The sequence below is a fragment of the Bubalus kerabau genome, chromosome 4, assembly GCF_029407905.1.
Source record: "Bubalus kerabau isolate K-KA32 ecotype Philippines breed swamp buffalo chromosome 4, PCC_UOA_SB_1v2, whole genome shotgun sequence".
Classification (NCBI taxonomy): domain Eukaryota; kingdom Metazoa; phylum Chordata; class Mammalia; order Artiodactyla; family Bovidae; genus Bubalus; species Bubalus kerabau.
The window spans coordinates 153,228,755-153,238,144 of NC_073627.1; the positions used below are offsets into that span (position 1 = coordinate 153,228,755).

General features: G+C 42.7%; 1 long non-coding RNA gene across 1 annotated transcript; it reads right to left on the reverse strand.

Annotated features, from left to right (window-relative positions):
* Nucleotides 1-4,720: 4,720 nt before the first annotated feature.
* LOC129651695 (uncharacterized) lies at nt 4,721-8,291 on the reverse strand. Its single transcript, XR_008714276.1, has 2 exons — nt 8,151-8,291; nt 4,721-5,531 (listed from the first exon to the last, which is right to left on the reverse strand). It is a non-coding gene; the product is annotated as an uncharacterized LOC129651695 (long non-coding RNA).
* Between the last annotated feature and the right edge of the window lie 1,099 nt (nt 8,292-9,390).

A 9,390-nucleotide genomic window follows, 5' to 3' on the forward strand; every position in this document is an offset into this window, starting at 1 on the left:
CAAATACTGTTTTAAAGCAGTGCTAATATGCCTATACAGTTAACAGTTCAGTAAGGAAACGCGCTTGTTGAATTTAATCCAATACTTGGCCCACAGCATTCCATGGTCTGGAGGGAGTTTGTTTAAGCAATCCTGTTTCTTAAAGCCAAAACATAAGTAAATTAAAATTCTTTACTGTATTGGGGAAATTTGAACAGATCACATTTTCCTGGTGGTACTACTTTCAAAAGGAGAACGATGAATCCAATTGTGTGTATGTTACAAGCTAACAAAATAATCTCCCTGACACCATTCTGATGTATAAATAAACAAGTGTGTGTGCCCAGGGGGAAAACAACTGAGCATTTCAATACAAGGAGCAGAACAGGAAAGATGTCCTGTCTCTTCAAAAAAGTGAGATTTCTACTTCATTTCAAGCAGGGCTTAAGGGTTACATTATAAAATCTTTTAAATGACATTTTATTATAATAGAAAAAAATATGTGTTCATTGTTTAAAAACTTCAAATGTTCAGGAGAACGACAAGGACAAAAATCACGCTTAATCTTCTCCACAGAGGTAACAATGAAAAGAGTAACTTGATTAGTGATATAGTTAGCTCAGGGGAGAGGGGAATAACCTTTAAAGAAGACGTGTTTGAAGATGGTCCATGTAACACTTAAAAGCAAAATTATATGTTTCTATAGGCTAACTTTGTTTTTCTGGGCTCCAAAATCACTGCAGATGGTGATTGCAGCCATGAAATTAAAAGACACTTTCTCCTTGGAAGGAAAGTTATGACCAACCTAGACAGCATATTGAAAAGCAGAGACATTACTTTGCCAACAAAGGTCCGTCTAGTCAAGGCTATGGTCATGTATGGATGTGAGAGTTGGACTGTGAAGAAGGCTGAGCGCCAAAGAATTGATGCTTTTAAACTGTGGTATTGGATAAGACTCTTGAGAGTCCCTTGGACTGCAAGGAGCTCCAACCAGTCCATCCTAAAGGAAATCAGTCCTGAATATTCATTGAAAGGACTGATGCTGAAGATGAAACTCCAATACTTTGGCAGCCTGATGCAAAGAGATGACTCATTTGAAAAGACCCTGATGCTGGGAAAGATTGAGGGCAGGAGAAGGGGATGACAGAGGATGAAATGGTTGGATGGCATCCCCAACTCAATGGACATGGGTTTGGGTGGACTCTGGGAGTTGGTGATGGACAGGGAGGCCTGGCGTGCTGTGGTTCATGGGGTCACAAAGAGTCGAACACGATACTGATACTGATAGGCTCAGGTGGTAAAGAATCTGCCTGCAGTGCAGGAGACCGGGGTTTGATCCTTGGGTCGAGAAGATCCCCTAGAGAAGGGAATAGCTAGCCACTCCAGTGGAGAAGGCAACGGCACCCCACTCCAGTACTCTTGCCTTGGAAAATCCCATGGACGGAGGAGCCTGGTAGGCTGCAGTCCATTGAGTTGCGAAGAGTCAGACACAACTGAGCGACTTCACTTTCACTTTTCCCTTTCATGCATTGGAGAAGGAAATGGCAACCCAATCCAGTGTTCTTGCCTGGAGAATCCCAGGGATGGGGGAGCCTGGTGGGCTGCCACCTATGGGGTCGCACAGAGTCGGACACGACTGAAGCGACTTAGCAGCAGCAGCAGCAGCCACTCCAGTATTCTTGCCTGGAGAATTCCATGGACAAAGGAGCCTGGCAGGCTACAGTCGATAGGGTCTCAAAGAGTTAAACATGACTGAGCGACTTTCTGTGTTTCTCCCTGATTTATAAATGAGGAATTTTTTTCTGAATGAAATTCAGAAAAAATTTTTTTCTGCTTGCATAATGATACTGTTCCTGAGAAATCAGAGCAATAAACATAATCAAAAATTAGCATTTAATGAACCCCTATACTTTGTCAAGGATTTATTTGATTCCCTCCAAAACCTGGCAAAACCTCATGAATAACAAACTTTTTATAACTAAAAATTTAATCATCAAATCCAGATTAATTGGCAGGATATTATATTAAGATATTATAAAAAGTCCAGTGCCTTTGGCATGGAGCACCAATTGGAATACTAACTAACATAAAACAAAGGCTGCCTCTGACTTTAGGACCATTTTGCATCAATTACACACATGCCATGAGGGAGACAGGGCACCAGAATTTGAACCCAAGTGATGACAAATGGAGCACTCAACTACATAATGGAATCTAACTCTTTGAACAAATAAATATCTGAAAGTTCATACTGATACAAAATAAAATCTTGAGTAAGTAAATAAGTGGGGAAGTAGTGATAACTCTTTCTTTCAGGCGAATTCCAATTAAGAATGGTATAAAGAATGAGGGAAATAGAAAATTAGCAATGTTCTTAAGCTCTCAAGCTTGAGATTGGGAGGGGTCAGATACCGACATAATTGTCGTAGGCAAGATCCACTGATGGATGTGAAATTTACTGGGGTAAAGTTTGAGGAGCAATAGGATATTTGTATTATCTCAAAATATCCCCCTTCTAACAATGACACGGCACAGTGCGGACCCCAACAGACGACTTTCCCAAGGGACTGAGGGTAATCTCATCAACAATTAGACAGACCCACGTGATGAACCCAGAGAGGGGACATTGCACTGAGAAAGGCACAATGCCATTTGGATGGTATGCCTGCTGAAAATATGTAACCTCAGTCTAATCATGAAAAAGCATCAGAAAAACCCAAATCAAGAGACATCTTATAGAAGGAATTGACCAGGGCTCTTCAAAACAGTGTCAAGGTCATGAAGGATAAAGATGACTGAGGAGTTGTCCCAAAATAGAGGAGACTAAGGAGTCTTGACAACTAGATGCCAGGTGGGATCCTGGAACAGAGATGGGACATAGTGGGAAAACATGGGACTTAAATAAGGTCTACCTACAGTTTGTCTAGTAGCCTCCTATCAACACTTATTTCCTGGATTTGATCACCATCCTTTGGAAGGTGTTAACATAGCAGGGCTTGGGTGAGGGTACGCAGGAACTCTCAGCTCTATCATGCAACTTTTCTGCAAAACTAAAAATATGTCAAAATATAAAGATAAGAAACATGGCAGCAGAGAGAATGATTTCCTCCCACTTGAACACCAGATCATAAGTCCCAAGGCAGGTTGCTCTCCATGGCTGGCATGGATTTTTGCTCAGTGACCTGACTGCTTCTCTCATGAGCAACAGTAACAGTCCCAGGAGAATTGAGGCCAAGATTTATTTAGTCTTGTGCAAAATGGGAAGGTGAGAGTTATTAAAAATAAGAGAAACTGGCTCTTTCTCACCAAGATTGGTGTATGACTTGAGCAGGAAGTTGAATTAAAGGAATCTTCAAAGATATGCCTACAAACGGACTAAATTTGTTCATAGTTTAAAATGGAAGACATGCTCAATGTTCTCAAACTCGTGTTGAGATTGGGAGGGAGCAAAAATTAACACCTCTCTTTTCTTCTCCTGAATTCTGAACAAATTGACAAATAAGACAATCAGTGATCAAAATATTAGTTTCACGGGTGTTAGATTGAAGACAAGGGTTTTTCCTCTATTTTCTAAGGACTTTTTCTTAATATCTGTCCCCCCACCCCCAGACCCACCCAGTCACGGGCAGAGCTGAGCCACTACAGTCCCTGAGAAGGCAGGGCCCAATGACCAGATTTTGTGGAGCCCAATGACCAGATCTAGAGAGCCTGTTATCTCCCAAATCATGCATGATCCAGATGCCCTCAGCTCCCCCCCGCCCCAAACACCCATCAGAGAAGTCTCCCTCTTCCCCTTGCACTGACTGAAGTGAAGGGGAAGAGATCCCTTTTTTCTGGGCTAAGCTCAGAATGCTGTGGGTGAGTATAGGAGGGAAGATGATTTCCCTACAGCTTATTCCTGAAAGTCAAGCAAATGTACATGAATTAAGGTTGCCAGGGCTGGGGAGAAGGGTGAATGCAAACTTCGTGTTTAATGGGGACAGAGTTTCAATTTTGCAAGGTGAAAAGAGTTCTGTGGAGGGATGGTGGTAACATAGCCATGCGAATGTACCATATGCTTAAAAAAATAGTTAAGATGGTAAATTTCATAATGTGTATTTCACCACAATTAAAAAAATGTTTAATTAAAAATGAAAAAAGGTATACTAATTAATAACAGTGACACAAATCAATTATGATTTTACCATATCAGTTTTATTTAAGAACCAAGCCATCACTATGTCTAGATTTATGTCTGCTCTGGAGAGAAGCAGAAAATGGTCTCAGAAAATTTCTTTTAGCTATTCCTTCCCCGAGGACTATAGCATAAGAATGTCCAGAAAGTATTTCTTTGGAGTTTCATACTTGCTTCAGGAGTGAGTAAATAAAAGGATGCTGTGAGTTTCCCAGGAATGAGCAAGGAAGAAGCTAACATGGGTTTGTAGCAAAGATAAAGTCGGTGGAGACAAGAGATTGTGGGGAAATCATTCAGGATAGTGTTTTGCTCTACATCAAAGGCGCAGACGATGGACCCTGATCAAGGTCGCGTGGGGAGGTGGAGGGGGCACCACATCCCCTTCCCAAGATCCCATCTTGACTCCTCTGGATACAAAGTAGCTCTGAGCCGGCTCCAGATGGAGACTGAACCCGTGACCTCTCCGCATAAAGACATCATGACACCCACTACGCCATCTGGGGCTCATAAAACCACATTCTCTATCTTTTCTTGGCTCTCAGGCTAGTCAAAAGCTGAAGGGCAATATTTGGGACCGCTCTGGTTTATTCGTGGGCTTTAATTCAGAACACATTTCCACAAAGAGAGGCAGAACAAAGCACAATAGCACTAAAGTTCAATTTACATTCTCAGTCAGTGAAACAAAATGGAAATAAAAAACAGTTGTGTGAGAGTCATTTATAACTAAACTATGGCTCCAAAAGCGCCTTTCCTATAATGTCATGGAATAAAAGACATTTTCAAACCACCAGCAAGGAAAGCTTAAAGGACCAAAAAAGGAGAGGTAAAGGCCTTCTATCTGCAAATAAATAAATAAATGAAATTAGAGCGCCGATGATGGCATGCAGTCTCTCTCCTCTCTCTCTGGATTTGGCAGATACAAAGTTATTTCAGTATTTCCTGATTTAAAGTGTTTTCCTCCTGGTCATGGTTGGTGTTGGTGCTGCTAGTCATCAGAAAGCCAGTGTTGTCCCAGGAAATCCTTCAGGTTTTACTTCGCAGTTTGGCGAGACTCCTCCAAGACCACAGGGCTTGTCTGCCATCATGATGCTGTGATTTCCAGGTACAAATTTGCCATAGTAAGTTATGTCTGGCTTGTTCTAGCCCCAAAATTTACCCAGTGCTGGCAGATGGCTGCCATTCCAACCACCACAGCAGCTCCGCAGTTAAGAACCAGCACGTAACACCGGTGTTCTTACAGGACGGGAATCATTCTAGGATTGAGGTGCTAAATGAAGGGACTCCCTGAGTTGAATTTCAAGCTTGAGCTTCCACAGCCCATCAGTAGCAGGACTAGAAGGAGACTCTTGACTCCACATCTTGCACATTTTCTGCAAAGCTGAAAGAGGAAAATTTTTAGAACACACCCAAGTCCTCACAAGAGTGGTCACATAATACTGTTCACAGCTCTCGGGCTCCAAGTTGTCCTCATCACCAGGCCTTCACTTGAGCCAAATTTTCCCTCGAACACTTCTGAGTCTCTGGGCTAGTTTATCACTGTCTGTTTAGAGTTTCTTTTACAGGACCTTTCCCACATTATATTGTAATAATCCACTTACAGGCCTGTTTCCACAGTTGCACTGTAAACTTTCTAAGGATATGGCACATCCCTCATTCATCCCCATCTCCACGGATTTCAGCCCAGTGTTTGGTGTGTATCCAGGGCCTTCTGAAATGTTTATGGGAAGAATTCATGCTCTATCCACACTAAATGCAATAACTTGTCAAATTAGTTTTTTTTTTTTTTTTCCAATTTTTTGTTTTCCTTTGTGTGTGGATACTTGCTAAAGAAATCCACTAAGAAGATACTTGTAGACTTGGTAGGAAACAGTTGGAGCTCAAACCTGCTTGTTAGCTCCTCCTCCAGAATCCAGTTCATAACCTCAACTCCTTTGCTTCCTGCTAAGAGAGTTCAGAATGGCTTAATACTTGAATAAACAGCAAGGTCCTACTGAAGAGCACAGGAAACTACATCCAATACCCTTTGACAAACCGTGATGGAAAAGAACATGAAAAAGAATGAACATATATGTATAACTGAGTCACTTTCCTGTTCAGCAGTAATTAACACAACATTGCAATTCAACTGTTGATGTGTTGTTGTTTGGCCACTAAATTGTGTCTGACTCTTTTCACCCCATGGATTGTAGCCTGCCAGGCTTCTCTGTCCATGGAATTTCCCAGGCAAGAATACTGGAGTGGGTTGCCATTTCCTCCTCCAGTTGGCCTTCCCGACCCAGGGATCGAACCAGCATCCCGTGCTGGCAGGCAGATTCTTTACCACTGAGCCAATTCAACAATATTTCAGTTGGGGGTGGAGTGGGGAAATGGCTCGATACTGGTTTCCCAGACTCCCTTGCAGCTCATGGGAGCAGTTATGGCCAAAGATAAGTCAGTGAAGGTCCCATGGGAAGCTTCCCTTTCCTCTTGCATTGAAGGCCACTGCCGCCACCTGCAGACAGGGCAGCAAATGTGAATGTGAAATCCATTACTAATCATGGAGTTGCAGGGAGACAGAGTGATCCAGGGTCTCACCAAACATCATAGAGCAGCTGAACCTGCACAGCGATGGCTATCTCCAGACTTGTTCTGTAAGAAGTCCTTCTCTTTTGAAGCCATTTTGAGCACAGAGGTGGCTTAATGTCTTTGAACATTTCCATCTAACAAGAAATAATGGAGCAATTGCTCCGAGCAGAACACTGTGCTAATTTGAGGAGAAAGACACAGTTTTCACTAAAACAAGGCATCAAGGAAGATGCTTTTTTGAAATTTTATAGCAAAGCCTATTTGAGGGTATTGTCATCTTCCCAAGTCTTATAATATTTTGCTTTTTCTGCTATGACTTCCCAACACAAAGCTGCTACTGCTGCTGCTAAGTCACTTCAGTCATGTCCGACTCTGTGTGACCCCATAGACGGTAGCCCACCAGGCTCCCATCCCTGGGATTCTCCAGGCAAGAACACTGGAGTGGGTTGCCATTTCCTTCTCCAATGCACGAAAGTGAAAAGTGAAAGTGAAGTCGCTCAGTCATATCCGACTCTTAACGACCCCATGGACTGCAGCCCACTAGGCTCCTCTATCCATGGGATATTCCAGGCAAGTGTACTGGAGTGGGATGCCATTGCCTTCTCCAACACAAGGCTATGTATGTGTATTTTCTGAACCATTTTAAAATAAGTTATGGTTTTCATGACATTTTACCCTTCAATGCTTCATAATTAATAATTTCCAAATGTAAATGTCCATCTCAAATGTCTCCCATAGTTGTTTTTTAGAACCATGATCCAAGTGTTGCGTTCTATTTTTATCTAAACTAGCCTTCCTAAACCTTTATATTTGCATAATATTGGTTTGTCGGAGAGACCAGACCACTTGTCATGAGAAACGTCTCACTAAGGATTTTGCCCGGAGAAGGCAATGGCACCCCACTCCAGTACTCTTGCCTGGAAAATCCCATGGGCAGAGGAGCCTGGTAGGCTGCAGTCCATGGGGTCGCTAGAGTCAGACACGACTGAGTGACTTCACTTTCACCTTTCACTTGCATACATTGGAGAAGGAAATGGCAACCCACTCCTGTGTTCTTGCCTGGAGAATCCCAGGGATGGGAGAGCCTGATGGGCTGCCGTCTCGGGGGTCACACAGAGTCGGACACGACTGAAGCGACTCAGCAGCAGCAGCAGCAGCAGCAGCAGCAAGGATTTTGCCAGATTGTTTCCTGCTGGCATTATTTTATTGGTCCTCTGTCCCTGTATTTCCTATAACTGGAGTTATGTCTAAAGGTTTGATGAGATTTGAGTTTAAATGTTTTTAGCAAGAACACTATAGGAGATCCATGTGGGTATTTCTCATGGCGTTTTCTGGTCACATAGATCCCTGAGCCACCTTTTATTTGCAGGCAAGCGTCTCAGCCACTGGACTTGTGCCTCCCCTCCTTGCCCATATCACACTGTCCCTGTACCTGATCTGAAGCATCTCATGGTCCCCTCCATGCCTCTGTGTGTGTTATGCTCTATTCAGTGCTCATCTTTCTCCTGTAGGCTTGGTCCACAGCAGAAAGCACAGTAGCATGGCCCTTGCATGTGGACAGGACCTGGAGCTTGCTTCTGACCAGTGAAATACAGCACAGGTGAAGGAAGGTCACTGGCCTGATTAGGTTACATACAACAGTAACTTCCATCTAGCCAGGAGATTCTCTCTTGCTGACTGATGATTCAAACTGCCGTGTTGGAGAAGTTCGTGTGGTAAAGAACTAAGCACAGTCTCCACCAACAGCCAGGAGGAATAAGCCCCTCATTCCAACAGCCCTCAATGACCTGAAGCCTGTCAAGAGTCATGAAAGCCTGAAATTGATTCCTTCCCTGTTTGAGCCTCAGTTGAGACCCTGGTCCTGGCTAACACTTTGATCTCATGAGAGACCCTGAGTCAGATCACTCGACTATGCTCCACAGGGACTCCCCACCCACAGGATCTATGAGATAATAAATGTATATTGTTCTAAACTGATATATGAAATAGCAATAGATAATGACTACAACCCACATACTGTTATTCCATACTTCAAGCCTAATCAGTCTTCAAGGACCAGCTTAAATACTTCAGTATACTTTAGCACCCTAATGCCCTGAGTCTCTGTTGATCCTTCATTGTCAGAACCACACAATTCATGATCTCAGACTACACTAGGGCCATTAATACTATCCCTCCAACCAAACCATATGTCCTTTGCCAGCAGGAGCCACATGTAAATGCTGTATCTCCTGCATTCTGGAGCATCACGCTGCATATATAGGAGGTACTTACTGAATACTTCTTATTAACAACAGTAGCAACTGTGATAATCAGCAATCTGTAACAGTGTATACTCACTATAATCCTGGCTTACCAAATGTTGAGAGCTCTATCAGGAGCTATAATCAAACATGTCTATAATAACAAAAAATGTTTGGCCCTAAAAAAGAAAACACTTATTTGGGATTTCATTTTAGTTTTTACTTCTTTATGAAATGATACAAATGGAGTGAATTAGTGACAACGATGTTTTCCAGATGTTCTCTAGATATGATAATAAAAATATAAACAAGACTCTTTTCTTATTTTTTCCCAAGGAAACTCTATTAATAAGTTCAGTTGACCCTCCCCCATTCACATCTCCCCCTTAGCTTGGTGTGCCAAGCACAGGAAGGACTTAGAGAATCCAC